Below are 24,652 nucleotides of genomic sequence, written 5' to 3'. Positions count from 1 at the left end.
GTAATTTTTCGAAAAAAAAATTAGCATGACGAACTTAACTTATATACGGAAATATGTCTAAATCACAGTGCTGTTTGTTGATCAATAGAATCATATTAATTAGCTGTCGCCTGCGGCTTTGTCCGCGTGAAATACAGAAATAAAATCCATTCAAATATACACAATTACGAAAAAGATCATTATTTGTTCGATTTCTAGGCGCGCGCTTCTTAATCCAAACCTCTCCTTAAATTGTTGCAAGTGCGTTATTTCTACCAATGTAGCTTTACACCAATATTGATCCAGTAGTTTTTTAAACGAACAATCCGACAAGACAGGTCGATTTTCTAATTATAATATTATGTGGATAGCGTTGATACTATTTGAATCAGAATGTATTTGTTGAAATGTTAAAAAAATTAATTTATTTAAATTCAGTGTTATGAAATTGTTAGATATCTTTTTTTTTTTTTTTTTCCGACCATGTCCGATCCTGATAGGATCATATGGGCCTCCACAGAGTGGAGGTTTGTATTGACAGATTTTGTTTTTTACGAGAAATGGATGTCAGCCACTTGCTCAACCTATTAGGTCCATACCCTGACGCACACAAATTGAAAAACAATTTTTGTACTTGCCAGACCCAGGATTCGAACCTGGGACCCACGGCTTTGTAGTCCAACGCTTATGCCGCGCGGCCAGAGTTCAATAATTGATACTATTTTTCGTGTAGTTTTCCAATTTCAAATATGTAGACATTTAATCTAGATACCTACTCGTACCTACATTCAAAGATTAATTTAGTACTTATACTTATTTTGAAATTTGCTTTTCTGTAATTTAAATCCAGTTTCATACGGTTTAAAGCCGAATGCAACCGATTTTATATAATTTTCAAAGTTATAAAGACGTGTATCCATTTTATGATAGATTATGCTGGGTGAAGTTAAGAGATCTGGACCGCCCCCAATTAAATAATATTAACATTTCAGAAACTTTTCATAGAGCATCGTTGAACCTAAAATAATTTAGAAATAAACGATTTTTATAGACACTTGTGTATATTATTCGAAATTGATTAGGTATTTCAAAAATGTCACGTCTTCTGGATGTATCATTACAATGGTAACAGAAAGTATGTGCATTTTACTATAATAAATAAATTATCACGCTTATATTATAATATGTTCCAATTGTAAAAACATTGTAGGTAGGTACATACGTAAATGACAATAATGATCATCGTTGTTACGTAGAGTACTTTTTGACCAGACCACTTAAAAATAATCCTCGGCTTTCATCTCATTTGAGTTTCGAGTTTAGCAACCATTTTCTGGCGAATTAAAATTTAAAATGTCCTCCGCTACGCCCGCAAAATGTTGCGTATTTTTTTCTGTCTTTTTATGGCTGGACATTGGATTGGGGTGGAGTCGGATTCAATATAATTTTCTCATAAACTAGTCTATCTATAAAATTCTGGGTCTTCCAGTGTCTACTAATTAATTATTAAATATATATGAATGTCGTTGAAAAATTAACTCTTAATACATTGAAATAAATCTATATTACAAATCTTTGTCTATTTTATACACATGTTATTTATTTTATTCATCAATGGTTATAACTGATATCAGGCGCGCACATAAATTATATTGGGGAAGAAGTCCATTTAAAAAAATATCCATTTAAATTTATTATTGATTTTCTTTAAAGTTTCGGATGGGGTTAATAAATCTAGTAGATGCTACTGACTTCAAAATATAATCCACATACTACCAGTTCTAGTTGCTTTAACCATATTAAATTACGTACTGCAAAAATACCGCAATTGAGCGAGAGAAGGTTTTTACCAGGGTCCGTCCCAGGGAACTCAGAAATAATGGGAACTGAAATACATAACGGGTAAGGCAATATCAGGTAACCGACTCGAGTAAGGAAGAATCCGGGTTAAACTTACACACGTGTTAAGAATACGTTTTACGTCGAATACTAAAAACTGCTCTTGGTTTATGCATTTACGCTCATTTAATGTTGGTGTATTACACACGCTATTACACGTGCATAATGCGTGCTTCATTTTCGTAGGACACTCACACATTCAAAACCCTGCTTCAAGATGTGGCGTATTGAATATAGCCAATCGGTATTCTATTTATTATCTGTTCTGTGGTCCGTCCAGACACGGGCCCAATTGACCACTAAATGATATTAACCGAAACCCACTTTGAGACATTTGAAATTTTTGCAGCGTCGTATGGAGAGCAAGTTAATCAGGTGGATCTCGATTCCTCCATAGAGTCATCATTGAATTTAAATCTTGATATTCAGTATGCGAATACAAAGGACACTTCATGTTACCGAAACTAACTGAGCCAGTCCAAACCTTTTTTTTCTCTCTAAATTATTTGTATAAGCACCTCAGTGCATGGTTACATCGGTGCCGTGCGGCTCCGTATCGGGATAGCAGAGTGATCCGTAAAATCTTTTCTTTCAGACACGTTTAAGCGACATGGAAGGTGGCCCTGCAAATCCACGGCTTTACCTACATACATGGAAACCTAAAATTAACCGTAAAATTACCTCAAACATACCGCCATTTTTCGGATACATCCCCCATACCCGTCCGTTTGTGTTGTCCGCATCAGAATATTAAAACAAATATTGAATGCCTTAGATGCTTGCATTTCTTCATGAGTGCCATACGTTTTCCACTGATACAAGCCTTGAGTATCATATAACATACTGGGTCATAAACCTCAATCACGAGGTGAGAAAAATATAATATAATAATATTTTTTATATAGAGACGTCCATAATTATCTATTTAAATCTCAGCTCCACCCCGCTGACCACTGAGGGGTCTTCCTCCCAAGCTTTAAGGGTGGGTTTTTCGCAACTCTACCCTGCCACGGGGCAGTCCTGCTAGCCACGAATTATTAATGGGACCAAAATGGGAGCCAGCAGTTACCAGTGCCATAGTTGGCCAATGATCAAACCACAACCCTTATATTTCTCCCAAAATTCCACCTTTCATTTTATTCGCTTAGAATTTTAACCCTACCAAGAGAGATTCTGACAGTTATTTGTGCGTGCTGTCATTTTAATCAAATTTTTAATACATATCATTGTTGCATTAATACTAATAAAATATTTAAGTATGTATATTTATTATTGATTGTGTTGTATGTACCTATTCTTGAAATAAATCTCAGATGTTGCAGTATTGATAGACTCTAGATTATACTGGCTTTTCTAATTAATACAGAAATCTTTTTTTGCCTCGCTATGTCTTCGCGGCATACGGCTATTTGGGTTTTATTAATTTCTGTTATGTGTATTTAAAATTCGTTGAATAGTAAACAGATACTGTTTGTCCTGTTTTTATTGACATTGATTGGCTTATTGTATTACATAGAATGCCCGTCTGCATCTATTGAGCGTCGATTTATAGTATCTCAGAAGATATTATCACATTCAAATACATAGTAATATGTACATTACACCGTTGAATTTTAATCGATTTAAATCTTTCATATTCGATTTACTCAAAACATGCAAGACTCTGGTATCAAAAAGAAAAAATCGATAAAATAGTAATTCTTATGAAACATGCAATTTTGAAGAAAATAATTTTAAGTACATATATTATTATCTATACTAAAACTTTAGTCCTTAGTCCATGTGTTAAGTTTGGTAGTAAATATACCAATATATTATACTTAATTATATAAAACGAAAAACATACTACAATTTAAAAAAAAATGGAAAAATAATATATGACAGGTACATAGTGTACCATTTTCAATAATACCAGAAAAATATCCTTTACATAATATGAACGGCATAAAAAATGATAGGCAGCTCGTAAAATCTTAAAAAAAGTCCTATTATAGCCTATTTCTCAAGGAAAACGTTGTATCAGCAGCCCAGGAAACTAAAAAATATTTTGATAAATACTTCATATCTGTTTGCATACAAAACGTACCTACTAGATATTTTGCGTAAATATTATATTTTTTGTAAAATTTAATGTACCATAATTTTGATAAAAGGATGGTGATATTGACGGTCTACTAAGAATATATAATATTTTAAAAAAAAATTTCTTAGATACGTATGTATATTTATTTATATTACGGAAAAGCTCTTTGAGATTATTATAATCAAGTTAAAAAGTTGCATGTAGAGTTATATGTGACTTTGTTGCCTTCGCTTACAATATATTTATATATATACTTATATACATTAATATATACCCATGAGTCGATGTTTAATAACTTTTTTTTATTACTATCAAAGTACTCCATCTTGAAAGTGAAAAAAAACCACAGTGTTATTTTATACAACATACGCGCCGACTTGTTAATAACGGACGGCGTTTCCTAATCTAGAGGAATATCTGATTCTCCGATAAAAGTCGGAGGTTCGGTCTCTCTGAAGAAAATAGTTCAACTCATCAAATGTGTTAAGTTATTTCGGTGACCATTGAGGTGGACACTAAAAAAGGACATGGCTTTTATTGATTTTATTTTAAGCGGCGGCTTTCATTAAGTACACGGCCACAACCAACAGTGGTGTCACCAATAAGATATTTTTTTTGATTAGAATAAATAAAATATTAAAAAAAATATATCACGAGTTACTCCTTTTCTAATATTTTTTTAAATAGGTAATATGCATACCACTACGTAAATGCTTAATCACTTGAAAACCATAAGATCTAATTTAATTATGATATTAATATTATACTTTCATGAAACTGTACAAAATAAAGGTTTTTCTTGCTAAATAAAAGATTAGATGTTATAATACATTTTGTGTTTCCACCGCATTTTCTTCTCCTTCATTCCTTGACGTTTCGGGTTCCTTGCGGAGGCTATTCATTGTCAAGAGATAGTAAGTCTTCTCTAATAATATATGGTTAGATATTAGTATAAAATTTACAACAAAGCTCTATACTTACATACAATGAACCAAAACGGAGAATTAATATATGTTTAGAATCAAAACAACAAAATTAATTAGACCAAAATATGTTCCAAAGTCAGTGTTCTTTTAACTCTACTAAATTAGTAAAACTAATCTCTTTTTTCCTTTCGTGTTCACGGTTATTTCACACCTTTGATTTTTTTTAAATAATATGTTGTGCCAAGTAGTGGTCTACTAATAGATGCAGAATCTGAAGAATGAAAGAGAAAGAGGCATTTAAGTCCGCTTATACAAATGTCATTCATTCGAAAACAAATGAATTTTGATAAAAAATAACTCTAGCCACACTGTGCAATATGATGACACTGCATAATGTGATACAATCGCATGTGACGTCTTAAATAGTGATACATAAATGTAGGTATATTGTTGTCTTTTGTTAGCAATACCACTCTCCACTTCAACTTAAACGTGGAAACCATCCTTGACCATGTCTTGAAACCCCAGTAATATTGTTCTTAAAGCCTTTTAAGCCTTTTTTCCCATCTGTAGGAGACAAAAGCAAGGGAATTTAGCTCCATTTCCATCCGCATAGATATTTTTTATTTCGCAGTATCTACTGCTTCCGTCAATTCGAATGAGAACCCAGTGCATAATCCCTTGTTCCCATTTTTTTTTTCTTCCCTCAGATCCACAACCAAGGGCCATGAACACTTCGTTAATTGGTATCTACTTATGAGTAGGTACTACTACATATTATAACGAGTATAAAAGGCCGTATGGTCTTGGTGTCTCATATTAAAAATATAATTGAATATATTATGTATGTAAGTATTGTATTTTGTTTCAAATGATTATTATTGTAATAATAATAAAAAAAACTTCTAGGATAATATCAGCATTTTTTAAATATAATAAATCAGCATAATAAATATTACATGTTATTCGGTAAACAATTATATTATTCCATTTCCACGGCACTGTGATACATAAAAGTGCATTGGTAATATAAGTAATATACCTTCACATTATATTATGTCTTTAAATACGGATTTCAACTGTGTTAGTGGTAATGATAACAGTGGGACGCCAATAAAAACACACGTTTATTACCATGGCCACCATCACATCGTCAATATCTATGAATGTAGGTAACAAATACACCCACATTTATTAGATTGTTTTTTTTACACGGATAAATAAAAAAAAACATAATAGGTGTTACACTACACTGATAGCATCTGAGGACAAATTTAATTTGGATACCAGTGTATTTTTTCACATTTAAAAAATATACTCAATACAAAAACGTATTTGCATAATAAATTAAGTATATAATATTAATGTATTCAAATATACAAATTTCTCAAAATTTGATACATCATTACTTAGACTAAAGTCACATTTATTAACAATTACAATTCATAAAAACTATTTGCTGAATAATGAATTCTTAATGTTTTATTGTTATTTTTTTTATTGTAGGGAGCCTCAAAATTAATCAGTTCATCAAGTCTTTACGTTACTGAACACCAGTGATGAAGGGTGGAGGCAGGTTGTTAAGATACGACATAATATTATATAGTGCACACCAAACTTTGTCAGTCATATGTATTTGTTGTCATTGTATTAACATTTAAAATTGTAGATACAGTTGGTTAGTTTTTAAAATTCAATTAAAACCTGCATAAACCAAGCCATAATAGATAACAATAAAAAAATATTTTATAGATGGAAGAATATTTTTTTCATCCATTTAGTTAGACTAGGCAGGGCTTCATCAATTAATTTAAAAAAAACTAAACAGCAAAATCTTTAATAATAATATATTGTATTCTTAATTCAACGAAAATTAATAAGTGTAACTGAAAAACTGTGTTCTATTTTTATCGGATCGCTCATATCATACCTAAGCTATTATGGTTTGGTTTAGGTAGGAATTAATTGATTTTTTTAAATTACCCAGCACTATCTATATTTTGTATTCTCAATTCAATGAAAGCCAATAAGTATGACCAATAATGTTCAGTGTACTAGTGTACACAATTTATCTCGGATCTTAACAGCCTACATCTACCTTTAGCCACTGCTAAACGCGCCACTGGCTATGCGTGCATTGATTTTTATTATTGTATTAGGTATATCAAGATTTTAAATTATTTATTGTTATGTCTTGTTACTTAATTTGAACCGTTTGTTAGATATTCTGGCAATGAAATAACCGCCATTTCGTGGATTTTTTAAAAAACATTTTTTTTGTTTGATTTCTTGCTTTTTGCAATATACAGTATGACTTGTTAATGTTAAATACTTGAATAATAAGTTTTACATATTGATATTGCTAATTGATTATTCATTTTGGGTACACATTTACACGTCGAAGGACATACCTACTATTGTATATTATGTTATGTTTAAACGGTCACAGGTCGAACCATATGCAAATAATGCGTGATATTATTTATTTCTGGTGAAACATTATGATTTAGTATGCCCGGAATGCTATTTACATTACGTGTCGACACCTCTTAAGGGTGTTGCCAACTGTACTGTAATTGAACTGCGTTATGCATTTTTTAAGCGACATTTTTTTTCAAAATGTACACACCTAATAATTGGTTTTTAAGTTTTGTGTTTTTTTTCCATACATTGACATGAGAAGTTGTACTCTATACAAGTGTTTCAAAATTTCCTATAGCATAAATGCCCGTAAACAAAATATTTATTTAAAACACAACACAATTATGTCCAAATTTACGCATATCTCGTATGGTACTGGGGGACTCTAGTCTGATTCCCGATGAGGTTACAATATAATTTATGCGATTCTCCCAAAGCCTGATTATTTGATTGTTCCACTTCTACAACGGCATTAAATTTTCGCGACATTATTGTTATTGGGCCTCGTAGCCTGTTGTTGTACCTATTAAACATACAAATTAAATGTCGCTTGGACAATCAGCACACTATCAATTTGCGCGCTTTAATCAAAACAACACTTACCTAACGAAGATCACTCTTCGTGCTACTTTCGAAATGATTTTCCATCCGCGGTGAAACACAAAAAAAAAATTATGGCGTTTGTGTATAAAGAAAATATGTTTTAAATATTTTTTTGTGTTTATTCGTTTACTAGCACATGTACCTACCTACCTACTTAGATTTCCATATTGCTGTTTCAAACATGATTTGTGCTTTTTGTATTGTTAAGTTGAACTTAACAATTTTACTAGGAGTGGTCATTAATAACCGTTGAATTTATACATGAATCGGTTTTCGATACAAAATCATAATAGATAATTACAAGACAAAAAGAACTTTTTATATACCGCGTTTTTAAATTTTCTGTTGAATCACATAAACTTGACATATGTATAAATAATTTAGGACAAATAAGGTAATTGTCAACAAATCATTTTTTTTACTATTTTGCAACAAACAAATATAGAATACTGAAATGTCATTTTGATTTCCATAGTAACGCGCATATATATTAATAATTTAGCTGCTAGTACCATCCCTTTAGCAACCAATAATAGTGGATTGGATTACGGATTTCTTCCGAAATAATTATTCATATAAAACATAATTAACTGAAAATGAATTCTATTCTACTTAAAGATTGCTAAAATTATTAAAAGAATGCATTGGCATCGTGTTCTGATATATTCTAAAAGTTTCAAATGTCTAGGTAGTCGGGAAGTTAGTTAAAAATCGATTGCAAGATTTGTAATGGATAAACAACCACCGGGCAAGCAAGAATACGAGCTAAGAAAAACGTGAAAAAAGTGGACACGTTTATCAGAATAGACAAAATATGTTATCGAAAATTTGCAATATGCTCCGTTATAGCAATGTAGAATCGACCCTCGTATACCAAATGCAAAACTATCAATACTCAATAGGTAATATTATTTTTTCAGTACATTTTTTATGTATTAATAAAATTCGGTTAGGTAGTCTAATTCTAATTGATCTTTTTTTAACCTAAATTATTTAGGTAGGTACATGGTTTAAAAAAATGGCAACACTGACAATTTGTTTTTCTATAGACAGTAAATTCTATATGTCGCGTGTTGGTTCAGTTTAGAAATTTAAAGCGAATAAAATATTATGGCACGTCAATTATTGTTATTGGTAGTTTTTTTTCGCGCTAACAAAAATGTGACACGCACGATTTTTTTGTGATGCCGTGGATGATTAAATTTGCAAGAACTGTATTTTTACTAAATTTTTCAGCAGTCTTATGAAAAATTAATAACTTTATTTTATAAACGAATCTGATTATGCATTTATTATGCTTGTGGGTACATTTTTGATAACAGCTTTCAACCATCGTAATACTATGTACCATTACATGTAACATTTAAAATACCCAGAAATTTAAATTTAATGTATTGCATCAAACACATGTAATTTATTTGATAACTTGCAAACCCCTCAAAAGCATATAAAAGGAAGCCCAGTTCTATTTTGTTTACACCTATTTATTGCAATAGAGGATTTATTATCTAAATTAACATATTATTTTTTCTAAATTGAAAATGAAATAAAAATAACATTAAATCAATTTATTCAGTTGTTTCATTCATTCGTCATTTAGTTGAATTGTAGTTAAAAAATTCTAGTAAACTTTGGTCAGTAGTAAGTAGGTATATAAACTAATAATTTCTTCCAATAAGAACCACAGTCACTTATATGCGAGCAAAATGTAATGTTTTGACGTATGAAACGTTTTCTTAAAATATTTCTAACAAGTGATTTGGTTTACGTTACACATATTATTAAATAATAGTTTATTGAAGAAATACGGCCAATTCCTTCACGGGCAGAATAATATTATTTTTTATAAAGTAATATATTATTCAAAACTGTCTGGTGTATAAATTCTCGTAATTATTCTACTTATAAAGTATGATAAGCTGTTTCTTCGTATTAATGTACAAAATTTTATTTTTTACAAACTTATCTTTGATATTACAGATTGGATTGACTTCTTTAAAATTTTGAATAAATTGGGTTACAGCCGAATTACATCAGTCCATTTATATAGAGTTCGTAATCATCCAGTAGACATGAAATGAAAAAATCTGGAATTAACATAATATTATTATAGTTTGTTGTTTGCCATCAATTTTTCGTAAAGATGGCGATAGTGGTAATCAGTTATCCAATAGGTAGTTGAGTAGGAATATCAATAATTTCGCCGATAATCGTTCATAGTCTCACCCGTTTTTCCACGTGTCGACTTTTCGGCTCTCATTTATCCATTTTTTATCCCCTTCATCGTATATTATTATCCCCTAGACGAGACATTAGCGAACCTGAGGGCTGCAGTAGGTACGTGCAGAGTTGTCATTCTAATGCTTGTCAAACAACCGGTTCTCAGTACCTACTATTAAATCCAAAACGAAAACCTTCAAGTCCTGCAAGTAGGTGGGTATCGGTTTATAAAATGTTTTTACTAAAATCTTATTATGTGAGGTTACATTAAATAAAATAATGCAGATATATTTTAAGTCAAGATTTATTCACCATTTCATTATTCACTTCATGATTTATTCATTATTTTAGAATGAATAAAGTATTATTCCTTCAATTATTGGCTGTAAGCTTAAAGTATTCAAAGTTATGAAGGGTACGTTCAAACTTCCAATACAAGGGTCGGTTACCTTATCAGACTTATGTCTCGTATTCGATATTTAAGTATGGCCGTACGAATTTAAGAGAAGATGTGTTAAAACAAATACATCGTTTTTTTTAATTATGTCAATCTCAAATTGATAAAAAAACAAAGTACGAAATATGAAACAAACATGATTTATTTATCAATCTCAAATTGAATGAAAAAATATTATTAAAGTACAAACAAAATACCCGCTGTAAAATTGTCGAGCCTTTCTATGATACACAAGAGGGGCTTAGAAACAAAAAACACCAGTTTCCATTTTCGTAAAAAAAATGTTAGTGAGTCGTAAAAAATGTCTTATATCTTTAGGGCTAGGTGTAGGTTTGTTTTGTGTATTGTCATTGTACCTAATATCGCAGTAAAAGGTTTTTTTTTTTAATAAGTTTATAATTCTATAAATGCGCGCTCTCTTAAGTATTATTCTATGCTATCCATGGTGACAGATTATAATATACACACATTGCATATTTTAACTACCGGTTCGCAGTAGAAGGCTTAATGTCACCGCTGATAACGAGCCAAGCCATAGCTGAACCAGTGGCTCGTAGTCGCGCTGCGCCGGATTGCTCTGTGCATGATTTATGCATTTTTAATTGCGAGGCGGGCCAACGTATGGGTCGGTGGCGGACAGACGGGCGACTACTAGCGATCTGCAACGCAGTGAGGCATTACCTTTATAATCATTTACGTATAGAAAATTGAATAAAATACAACAACAATAATATTTCCCTATCATCATACCAACAACTCCTGACTTCCTGTAACAACTCGTCGCTGTAGGATTGGTTTCCCGAATAGACCAAATGTTCTGGAGACGAAAAACAAATTTCATAATCCTATATTTAAATACATGGAGATATTTAAATTGTTATTTTTACAGCATATGAATGATGTATTCATTACCATTACAAAGTAATTTAAAGAAAGGTATGGTTCTCGTCCAATTAGATACAAAAAAAAACACTCTGCATTAGGAGGTCGATTTCGACAAAAACGGATATTCGGGAAACCAATCCTATAGCAACGAACTATCTCCACCTGTACCTTTCCACAGGGGCGTCTTATTCATAAGACACAATAGTCAGAGCGCCTACGAACATTTCTGTATCAACAGGGAAGAAGTAAGTATGTCTTGTTTTCAAATTAGAAAAGTCATAATATAACTTCTAAACTCAATAAGTTTATAATATTATAATAAGTTAATTGAAGTAAAATTCAGCTGATTTATAAAACTATAATACCATTTAATTTTTTTATATAATTAAATAAACAGATTATTAAAACATTTCGTAGTTACCTAATTTTTCCCGGTTGATACAAATTTTACCTAAACCTTTTAGAGTTTATAATATTTCATCTGATGATAATATAAATAGGTATTTAAGTAATCAAAAAATCAAAATAAGCAACATATCGATCATCTAAAATTGACACCTCGTATCTGATTTTCGATAGGGGGGATTAAAATGTTATAAACATCAGGTAATCAAATTAAATAAAAACAAAAATACAATTACTTTAAAAATAAACTAAATTATTTTTGCACTAGATGTATTTTACAACGTTTTTCTTAGCTCGTATTCTTATTTGTACGGTACAAAGCTTGCAATCGATTTTTAACTAACTTCCCGACTAGCTAGACATTCGAAACTTTAACTACCGCCTCTTGGATATCCTTTCCAGTTAATTGTTGTTAATACAGTGCAAATGTCCTAGTCAGCGAAGTATTCAAAACTTAATTCATACATACTAGTAAAATTAAGCATTGTATTTTCTTTTCCAATAATTTTGTTGCTGCCAAAAAGGAAAAAAAATGCAATAAAAAAAATGGTTTCTACCTTTCATATGGCAGCAGGGTACACATACCCAAACAAAACTAAAGACAAATATCCCATTATCTCATGATATGGTAGTTTGCATTTTTTAATTATTAGTTCTTATTAGAACGATTTATCTTTGAAATCGGCTGAATAATTAGACCTGGTCAGCGAAGAAATGACTTAACTCATAAAATTAAGTTTTTTATATGAAAAATTCTTAAAACAATTTTTTTTACTAGAAATTTGTTATTTACTTTATTGAATTTTAAGCGTGTTTAATTTAGTTTGATACAATACTCCATTCACCACCTCATTTGTAATGTGAAATTATTACATAATATTGTATTTTCCAAGGGGTTGCGCGTCACTGCCTTGCATGGTTAGATAAGCTGAAATGTGTGAACGTACTGACTGACAGAGCCCAAAAGAAGAATAATCATTTCATGCTTCATGTCATAACGCGATCTGCTACTTTAATAAACGTTAAATGGCAATATATTAGTTTTATGTTTCAATGCTAAATTGCATTCTATCTAATTGCAACCGCAGTCTAATAATAACAATTAATTAAGTTGTAATAATAATGTATTTTTATAAATATCTACACGAGAGGCTATGGATTATAAAAAAAGTAATAAGACACGTCAAATTGTATTAAAATATTTAGGTAACGAGACTCTAATAAATACATAATGTAAGTACATAAAAATAATTATGTATCAGTCTAGTTTACTCCCGATAAAGCAGCTTATTTTTCCATGATTAAATTAGAGTATTATATCTCAATGTAGCGCCGCAGGCGAATAATATAGTTAAATTAAAGATTTACTAACCCAAACTACGCAAAATGATCTTCAATCAACAAAATAGAATGCACATAAATATATTGGATTAAATTAGCTAGTTGGTATATTTGCAGGCGTATTGGCATTGCTTGACGTAAGTATATTTAAATTCTAGGAAACAATACCACTACAATTGCAAATCGTTTATGCCGTAGTGATGATGCCACTATAAAATGATTTACCCATAGCCGTTGCAACATAGAGATAACTTTGATGTCCTCACCATGCTGTTAATTGTTGGAAAGCCATTATCTAAAATAAATTCAATAAACATAATTTTAAATAATCTCAGAAGAATGTAACATTCTTAAATCTTGAATAAAAAATGAATTACTAAAAATACCCAAGTCAATACCTACCATGTCGGTTAAAAATACTTTACTTAGCTACATAACCTTATATTAATTATACAAAAAAGAACTGACTGAATTTCGAACTACCTTATGTCGAAAAATAACACTTTTTGGGAAAACGCAATTATTACGTGGTTTCATGCCTTTAATGTTAAATCAATCACGGCTTCATTATTTTAAGATTTAGCCAAAGTAGCTATAAGTATAATCCGGTGCGCAAGGCAATGGATTCTTATCCGAGGTTTCGGGTTTGATTCCCCGGATTTCCGGTATCTAAGTGCTTATGTAATTGTTTTACTTCTACTTATAATATAATATAAAAGTGTGAATTGGTCATGACATGACAGATATGATAATTTTGGATTAAAAAATCTATACTTTAACTTAAGGCACTCTGGCGCTGAGGTATGGAATAAAATATTAGAGACATTCGCTGGGTTAGATGTTACAACTAATGTATCTTCGGCTAACGCCTCTGCCGCACTATCTTTAGAAAACAGCCGTAACTATTCATAATGCACACAAATGAGTTTTCTATACAAGGGTTACGAGATACCTACTGTTTTTAATATCGGGAACTCTTAAGAGTTAGGGGACAAACAAAAAGAAACAAAAAATACGCCCAGCGGGTACCTACGTACTTTTCACTTTTGCCGGGGGATATTGTGGGGGGGGGGGAGGTTTGGTTATGTCATCAATCAAATTTTAAACGCGCATCTGTTTTGAATGTGTCTTGTATTATTTTATTAATATTAAATAGACACAGAGCAGTTAGCCTTTTATCTTGTGCAGCAACTGTGCACGTCTGGAGTAGCTTCTGTTAATGACATGGGGCTGCGGCGCTGTCATTGAAAGGCATTTTTAAATATATGATATGCATTAGTACGTACTAAATAAGCCAAACATAAATGATCACCCTTCTACAAATGACATTAGGTATGCGAGTGACATTGTAATCTACATCGACTTTTAAACTAACTTATTTATAACATACATACACGTTTTAGACGTTAACTATACCTATCATATTATCAACCTAATTTAAATTTTATTTATTTAATTACATATAATATATTATTTTTAAAAATACAAGAGGCCATGGGTCCCAATGACAGTAGTGAGTAGTGTATTTAGTAATAGAAGAAAAGCTTTCAGCCAGGCTTTGAGAAAATCGCATAAGTAAGTACATATTATTATATTGTGACCTCACCTAGAATCAAACTCGAGGCTTCAGATGAAAGGTCAGCGTCTTGCGTACTGAACTAGGAGGGCATATCATTTATGTAATGTACTATAAAATACACAATTTTAAAATGCCCCAGAAACATATACCTACCTAAAAAATCTTAGTGGAAGTTTTGGTCTTAGTGAGATTCGAACATACATTATTTACTTTCTGGGTGATTTTACTTTACCTCTGGGGTATTTACTTTACCAATCAATAAGCTACTGACCCGAATGTCTTTCTTGTAAATAATGTAACTATTCCACTTGAAATATTTTAAATTCCAACTAGAACTACGTGCTCACTATATTATTAATTTAAATCAAAAGAAATATTTATCTATTGTTGAATTAAATTATATCACTTTAAGTTTCTCAACAACACAAACCACAAGACGTTTAGTTTGACCACACAGCCTCTCAACCCTTTTTACCTAGGAAATATAGAAGATAGCTCTCGGGGGACGCCTACGCAGAAGGATAAAAACGCAACGGCGTATGGTTATGTCGGAGGAATGCTATATATACACAATTATGAATAATTTAAAACTAAATATAAAGACGTATCGCAGTGATGGGTCCTATAATGAGTGTGTTCGATGTCTAGCCTCTGAAAAATTAATGTTGAGAATCTTTTAATAATGTACAACTATTAATATATAGTATGTATCAGCTGAGATAATCATTATTTTATTAAAGGACATATATTGTTATCATTATAAAACCGTTAATTAATTGCGGAAATAAATTCTATTTAAAGTCTTGTTAAATTCACATAGCTACCTACTATTTATTGTGTAGCTAATACTAGTAGGAAGGCGTTTAAACAGAGGCAATAAAATTATATTAAAAATTATGTATGTAGCTCGTTAAAACGCGTATTTAATAATGATGTCTTGTCTACTTAGAATAGAATTAACAACTGAGAATGAGACAGAGACTACCAATTAAAGATCTTTCACTAACAAATGAGAGCTAAAATACAAGATTTTTTAATTGCTATAGAAATATACCTACATAATATTCTAATTACCATAATATAATATATACCTACTCTTATCTCATTATTCTTCTATAAAATTACATGAGGTATACAATATCCTAATACATAAATTACCATTCTCAAATCGCCTCCAAAACACAATAAGAATTGAATTATACACACCTAGGTATAAGAGCATATCATAATATACTATAGGTGCGTACTGCCTAGTACTATACTACCTATATCCTGTTCATCTATTTATTTTCAGCATATTCTTAATATCAAATACATTTTTTAATTAACAAAATAGTAATGTAATTCTTTATATTCTTCTATCCATTTCAACTACATCAATTTATTTTTTGTAAATCACACCTTTATACGTGTGGATTCCCCTTTAAGTGGATTCAGGACACTAATATCCCTGTCGAGGATCAACAATGTTTATTGTTAACCTATTAATTTATAATTTATTTATTTACCATCAGTAAGGGTAGAACCACTGCTCGATGAAAACCTCCCTTGGCTCCATCTACTGTCACTGCCTAGTACCTACATCCACATAAATGTATGTGTTTTAGGGTATCCCTGTGATCATTTAGTTAGTGCCTCTTGTGTACTACAGTATGACGGTATTTTTACAGCGGTTGTCCTCTCGCCGGGAAACATGGTGACTTCTATCACATCGTGAACTCTCGTCTGACTCCTGAGAAATTCAAAAATGTTGAATAACGCAATGTGGCATGAAAAACGTGGATGTTTGCCATAACGCGGAAAGCACAATCACAAAAAAAAACTTATTAATTTATATATTGCAAAATTATTATTTTATGGAATGAAGCTTTTACACATACTTTAATAATAATTAGACAAAGAAAAATATATTTTTAAGTCGAAAATATAATCTACGATTATTTATTGTTCATGTTATTTATGTGGGTATACAGTTTATGCCCATAGTACTGAATACTGTGAGTTATAGGTAGGTACTTTGGGCCTCCAACTGCCTCAAATCCCAGCTGAAAATGCTCAAGTTTTGTGAATTAGAGTATTCCGAATTTAAGAAGTCGTATAACTAATGTTTGAGTTTATTCAACACACTGGTTAATTAAAGTGTAACCATAAATAATTAAAAAAAACAGTTATAAACATCAAAGCATTATCGCCGCCATGTTAATTAATAATTATTACGCTCGTATAACTTTATATAAATATTTTAGGTAACTAATGTAGACAAGGTGGTGTAAATAATAATGAATTAAACAAATCCGAGATTATTTAGTTGGCATTATTATTGTATTGTATTGTACAATAGTACATAATGTAACAACTGCAATCACTAATTAGTAATCAAAATGCACCAAATATAATATTCATCAGTATAATTATTAAATGCGGCCAACTTTTTAAACAATACAATACTAGTATGTAACAAAATTACACGAAAATTTCGTTATGTATTAAATTACAATAAAGTTGATTTTATCTTCAATAAAATACAAATCTATTATGTCTGCTTAAATATATGTCAATAATTATATTATGAAAACCCCAAGGCAAGAGCATGTTAACTAATATTTTTAACGAAAATGAGTTATGGTATGTTCTCGGTTTAATTTCGTATCCTCTTTGCAGTCAACTAATTATATTACTTGAAGGTGTGTAGGTAAATTGCAGTCGGAGATAAGGAAATACAAATTATATTAATGTACATCCACTAAGCAAATTAAAAACATTAATAAATAATTTAGAAGTTAAGTTTTATTTATGCATAGATGTACCAATTTTATATGAATAAATAAATTCCTACTCACCTACTTAAAAAGCGTGCCAGGAGGCATCTACATTGACTTGGAAGTACATGCCAATAAGTAAACGTCTCTGCAAATTTAAAACCGATACTTATGGGTGTGTGGATAATTATGTATTCAGGATTCATCGCAGAAGTGTTGCCACCATACGACTGACAAACTTCTTAATATAGATAATAATATCTTATGTACACGGTGACTTTATTGATGATACGACTATTAAATTGTAGTGGACACCTGTCAGGAGTTTAGTTCCACTTCGTAATTATGTTTTTAAATAAATTTATTTAATAAATAAAATAATATACTGGTAGGTTTCTATTGTTTTTTTTCATACTTACATGATCAACGACATGTCATATTGTTGCATCATTGTAGTTATAACAAATAAGAAAATAAATTATACAAGTACGTTAACCGAAATTTAGTGAAAATGTTTTAAACTTTGGCGGATTTAATTTACCACAGTAGGTACCTACATAAATATAAATTTTAAAATGTTTTTTTATCGTCATTACTATTTACAATGGTCGTTTTGTATATTTTATTACAACGTTTTTCTTAGCTCGTATTCTTGTTTGTCCGGTGGTTATTTATCCAGCACAAATCTTGCAATCGATTTTTAACTAACTTCCCGACTAGCTAGACATTTGAAACTTTTAGAATACATCAGAACACGATGCCAATGAATTTTTTAATACTTTTAGCCATCTTTAAGTAGAATTGAATTACTTTTCAATTCTGTTTTGTATAAAAAAGTTATTTCGACACCATTATTGGTTGGCAGAGGTCTGGGGTCTTAACAACTAAATTATTAATATATACGTGCGTTACTATGGAAATCAATATGACATGTCAAAATGACATTTCAGTATTATTTCTATCAAGGATAATTTTTTTTTTGATCATTTAAGCTAGTCAAGTCACGTTTATATGATTAAACAGAAAATTTAAAAACCTTGTATATAAAAAGTTCTTTTTATGTTGTAATTATTAATTATTTAGTCAATAATATATTACTTATTCCAATTTATATTTAAGTTGGTCGTTGGAGGCAGTCATTTTTACTAGCTTGTCGAATGACCCATAATGTATTACCTACATGTGTCAATTATTTTCAGTCGGTAGTCAGTTATCTAAAGGTAGATAGATAATCTCATATGATATTGCAAAATACTATAATAGTTTCTCAGTTTCGATTAGATATAAGTTCGTATTTAATTTCAATGTGTGTTTGATCGAATGTATTTTAAACATACAACCATGTTGTTAAATAAAAAAAAAGTTAAGATTACCATTATTCTTTGCATGCCTAAACTTTACTGTCATAATTTCATAAGATTCTTTTGTTAAAAAAGCTCAAAAAAATTAAGGTATTTTGTTTTGGTCATATTAAAATGCTTGGGCATTTATTGTAATGTTAATCTCCGTACGAGTTTTAAATAAAATTATCAGTGCAATATTACTACAGTAAAATAAGGCACTGAATACAAATTTGATGCATACCATTCTACATTCATGGCAATGGAACAGTACCGAAAATAATAAATTATTATTGGAAATCGGATACTTTAGGCGTCTATTATAGTCCAATTCAATATGTAGGTACATAGGTACCATGTAAATTCTATATAAATATTGTTTTTATTGACTATTTTATTTTTCAGATACATGACGTATTATGTATGTATCCATTAGTAAGTCAATGTATGTAAACAATTATCTCACATTTTTTTCCCAATCCCTTAGTATTTACCTACTTATTTGTTACAATATTGTAACATTTGTTATCTTGTGTCGCACGTGATCAACGGCGATTTTCTTTGACGCAAATGACGCAACAGATTCGTCAGAAACTAAGAGGAAACCAAATAGTTCAAACTAGTCATAAAGATAATATTAACTTATACCAAAATCTAGAAAAGATGTACTTATATTAAAGTGACCTTTATTAATTTTTGTAGTTCGTTTACTTGTTTCGTGATTTAATATGAATTTATGAAAGCTATTTGCCAAATAATAAATTATTTAATTGCATGGATTCATTTGGATAATTAAAATTTTGTTGTTATTTTTATCGTTGGGGCTTTAAAATTAGTTAGTACATCGGGCCTTTACGTTAATAAACGCATCACTGCATATAATATTTAGCGCGATTATAAAAAATATTTAATATTGATGAAAAACAATTAAAAGATGCACAAGAAGTGAAAAAAATTACAAAAAAAACATTGAAGGGTTGGCCTGTAACTAGGCTAAATGAAATTAATCTTATCTTGCATAGCAAGAACATGTATGCATATGTATACATAATTTAATAGTATATATATGCTAGCTAGTAGGTAGATCACCTGCACTATCATTTTACCGGTGGCACGCGAGTATAGTGGCATCTCACAACTGAAGTCGGAATTGTGAATGAGAAATAGTCACAGCGTCTATTGACTTGTTAAAAAAGTCAAAGGTAACGGTTTTGCCGTTTTTTTTACATTGTCTACAGTCAAAAAATCGATTATAAATGTTGAAACTTTCACACAAAATATTGTATCAAAAATAATGCTACTTGAAACCCTAACCTGATATCACACCAGCAATTTATCATAATTATATTTTTAACATCAGAGTAAAGATTACTCTCTTTGAATAATTGCTAAATTAGTAATCACAAATTTGAATTGTTGTAGATTATTTGCCACACAGATTTATATACATATACCATACCGAGAGGCGGTTTTTTAGATACACGACGGCTCAATGCGCTCACATGTGTATTTGACTGTGTGCTATACAGCCACTTGGTGTTAAATTACATCAAAAGTTATGTTGTTCGGACCCTTTTTTATGCACAGTGAAAAAAAATGCCTTTTTTAATGATAAATTGATCTCCTCTTCTATTTTATAAAAGAACGTCACCGCCTATTCTCGTATCGCAAATATTTAGTTTCAATTTTAAAACTTGGAACTAATACATCGTACTAACAAGTTAAAATTGAATTGTCGATTTGTGAATGCGTTTATTGGCACGCACGGCAACTGCTCACAAACTTACCTGTTGGTAAAAAAATATTGGCTATACGTACGTAGTAGCATTCTTTATAGGTACTCTAAATCTAAGATAATACCTACAACCTACAATATAATATAATATGGACTATATAAATTACGACCTCTAGTGGGTCTATTCTATGCTTATCGACCGCTAAAGTGATACATATTATCAAACTTAGGGTAGGTTTGTATCAAAATATTAGCACTTATTGTAACAACTACACGAAGCTGGTTTTTATTGTTGCAATAAGTGCGATATTTTAACAGCAGCAAGATAGGTGCTGTTAAAATATCGCACTTATTGCAACAATAAAAACCAGCTTCGTGTAGTTGTTACAATAAGTGCTAATATTTTGATACAAACCTACCCTAAGTTTGATAATATTTATCACTTTAGCGGTCGATAAGCATAGAATAGACCCACTGGAATGATTTAGTTAAATAATTGATATACCTACCTAAAGTATTCGTTTATGAGGTCGTGGTTTTCGGGCTTGAATTCCCGGTCTGGCAAATTAACATGTTGTTTTTAAATATGTGTTTCGACCCACAACATGGACTTAATAGGTTTAGCGAGTGATCAATCATTGCTCGTTAATAAAATACTTTGTGAGACAGCCAAGATCAGATTAAAAAAATATTAGCACTCCTTATTTTTTTAGATACAATTGCAACATGTAGGTACCTACTACATTTTTATAACATATTTATATATTGTGTGATATATACATATAGGTACTTAATATGTGTATGCAATTAATGAATTTATTATAATGTACCGAAACCGTACATAAAGTTGATTCGCGTGATATGCCAGTGTTGTCACAACATATTATTTTTAAAAAAATGAGCAAATTAAAAAAGCAAGGTGTTATGTATAATCACCCTAATTTTGGCAGTGCACTCACGCACCGCACTGCGATTGGATTATAGCATCATTTGCAAAACGTGACGAATTTTATTATTGAGCAATCAATATTGTTTTAAATAGTTACTAGAAAATTTAATCAGGTATGTATCTACACCTACTACAAACTCGTAGTGGCTACATATTACGTCTTGGCGTTCTGTGTTAAACAATGCGAAAAAAAGATTTCAATTTTAACACTTATCTCGCTTATCAAAATAATTTTTCATAATTATTATTCTGAAAGAATAAAATGAGAAATAACAGTATCTGTGTCTTAAGTTCTTAGGAGCGCATGTACCTTTGGGATTCAAGGTGGATGGAGATGGATGAGATGCTAATGTGGAGACTTGTAGTGGGGATTGAGTGGTTTATTTTACTGGTTTACACAAGTACAAGAGTAACAGTTATATACAATACAATAATACAAGATAAAAGCGTAATGAGATATTCAGCCCGAGGCGCTGTGATACAGTGTGACATTTCCACTCAGTTGTGGTAGGCTATTTATTGAAGCCCTCACAATCGAGCAATGCTGACACTGAATATCCCACGAATTTCGATCAATCATTTTATTGGGTATTGGCTTAACGTGTGAGAAATGCATATATAAAATAATAAATAGTAACTGAGGTAATCGTTCTTATTTGCTAGTAGTAACTGGGTACGTGTGAAATTGTATGTATGAAATAAAAAATCGCTGTCAGCATTTCTCATCAAATAAGCGACAATCGATACTGCTGAAGACCTATGAAAATGTACATTAAAATAATTGAATACTATATTTGTGATCAGCTCCTATGTCGCGGATAAACAAAGCTTTGTTCCCACAAACCAAATATTTGTCGCATCTTTATGACATTTTCTCAATTTTTCTGTGCCTTTAACTAAGCCCCTTATCTTTTGTTAGTGTAGTGAGTAGATATCAACAAACAGATATTTGAAAAAAAAACTGATATTTAAATTGTACCTCTGGTAGGTTACTCTGGACAGTTGAATTAATGTTTAAGTAAATGTACCTAAGTTTCAAATATACATAGGTATATTTTTATCATCCAATATTAAATATAAGTCTGCAACTAAACTCCAATACAATAATGTCTTATTTACTATTAATATTAAATTCCAAAAATGGTTTTCGTCAATAGTAATTTTAATTGTAACAAAATAATTGCCAAAATTGTTAATAGCATACTCTACCTACTTTTATTCGTAAAATACAATTTTACCGAGTAAATAAATATCCAGGACTGATAACTTAACAAATGAGAATGATTTAAGACCAAAATAACTAAACTTATAGCTACCCAATATCAAGCGCAAAAAGGCCGCAATATCAGCCCATATTTGCAAAAATTTTGAACTATGATTAACTCAAGCCCATGGTGCAGGGAAAGATATATTGCAGCAGAGCTGTATACAGACGACAGAAGGAGATTGTTTTGGCTACACAACTTCTGTGGTACGTCCAATGCGTTAGTAAAGATACGACTGACCTAGAATAAAGAGTACTATAGTTTGATTACTAATTTGCGATAAAAGATGCCACAAAAAGAAGAAGAAATTGATAAACTTGCAAAATTAAAACATACTAGTACGTAAGTAAGTAAGTAGCTAAATACTCTTATATTATTCTTGATAACTATTTATGTTTTATTTATAATAACATAAACACGTGTAGTGATAGATCAACCATTGTGCTATGAGCTATATAGTAACTATCAGATCGCTTAAAAATTGCAAACCTGAATGGGCAACTTGCGCGCCTAATTTTGCAAGATTTTCACTTACACATAGTTGGAATTCGTATACGTACACAGGATATGTTTGCAAAATATCCACACAAACGTAGAAACACACATGTTTGTTGTACGTGCCAGGAAATTTGATCGCTGCACAGTGAGTCAGGTGTATAAACTCTGGACACATATTATAGTAGAAGTAACTTGTGGCAGGGATGTCCCCACAGACTTATATCGGATCGCTAGAATTGGTTGATGCAATCAATCACTTCGATACGGTCACAATCCCAAAACTCGAATCAATATAAATAAAAATGATTTCAAGTTATACCTACACATTTATATTTTATAGAATAATCAAAGATAAACTATGGGTACAAGTCGGTTATGGGAAAGCCAGCGGCAAACATATTTTAAAAGTAGCCAATATACTGGATTATTTGATAGGTTGGGTTAGCTTAGGTTAGGTTAAGTTAGATTGGGTTAGGTTAGGTTTTCATTCATGAATTCATGTATGTTACCCAAAATCGGCTAGGTATGAGAATTAGCGCGGTTCCCGCCTGGCTTCCCTATAATCGACTCGTAAAAAACTATGTATATTTCAAATATTGTTATGTAAAAATTGCACGAAATGTCCAACATTTTAAGAGAAGATGGCTACTTTAGCTATTTCAAAAGATTTATTGGGTGCCAACAATATTATAATATGCTCCTTTTTAAATAAGAAACAATGTAGGTTAGTATATCAGTATTGTTTTAAACAGAATTGCACTGCAGACGATATTATTTAATAAAGTCACTTTAAAAAAATTCTTTGAAGTATAATTATTCTTCCTTCCTTCAAAATATGTATTCTCGGGCTAGCAACCAGATACCTGTTAATTCGGGGATATTACTAGAATCTCTATTATTTAATACTACAATCTAAGTATAAATCCGGCGTTCCGATAGATCGATAGATGATCACGTCAGCACTGGGCCACCCCTGCTTGTATGTAAGCCGTGCGGTTTTAAAACATCGTGTTATGGTAAATAATAATAATTGGACGCGTGCATATCATCACGATTTCACTATTAGCGCGCACTGCTTCATTGTCTACCTCAAACAGCCAACTGGAACCAATAATTTTATTCTATTATCGATTTGTTATATTATACTAGCTGAAGTACCCGGCTTCGCACAGGGTCGCTTCGTGGTTATATTTATCTTAGATATTTGAAAAATAATAAGAGGTAATTATTTTTTTAATATTAAAATATCTGTGTAATACAATATGGCAATATGAAAATAATTCTAATAGGAGTAAAGGTCAAACATAA

The 24,652-nt window shown here is 30.9% G+C and overlaps 1 protein-coding gene across 1 annotated transcript in view; it reads left to right on the top strand.

Annotated features, from left to right (window-relative positions):
• mirr (iroquois-class homeodomain protein mirror) overlaps window positions 1–24,652 on the top strand; it is a 148,407-nt gene that overhangs the window by 73,526 nt on the left and 50,229 nt on the right. The window lies entirely within an intron of this gene.

The sequence above is a fragment of the Rhyacophila brunnea genome, unplaced genomic scaffold (genome assembly GCF_057557595.1).
Source record: "Rhyacophila brunnea isolate RB1 unplaced genomic scaffold, BYU_Rbru_1.0 scaffold_1, whole genome shotgun sequence".
Classification (NCBI taxonomy): domain Eukaryota; kingdom Metazoa; phylum Arthropoda; class Insecta; order Trichoptera; family Rhyacophilidae; genus Rhyacophila; species Rhyacophila brunnea.
Note: the sequence above shows the minus strand (reverse complement) of the source record. Positions and strands in the feature narration are given on the sequence as shown.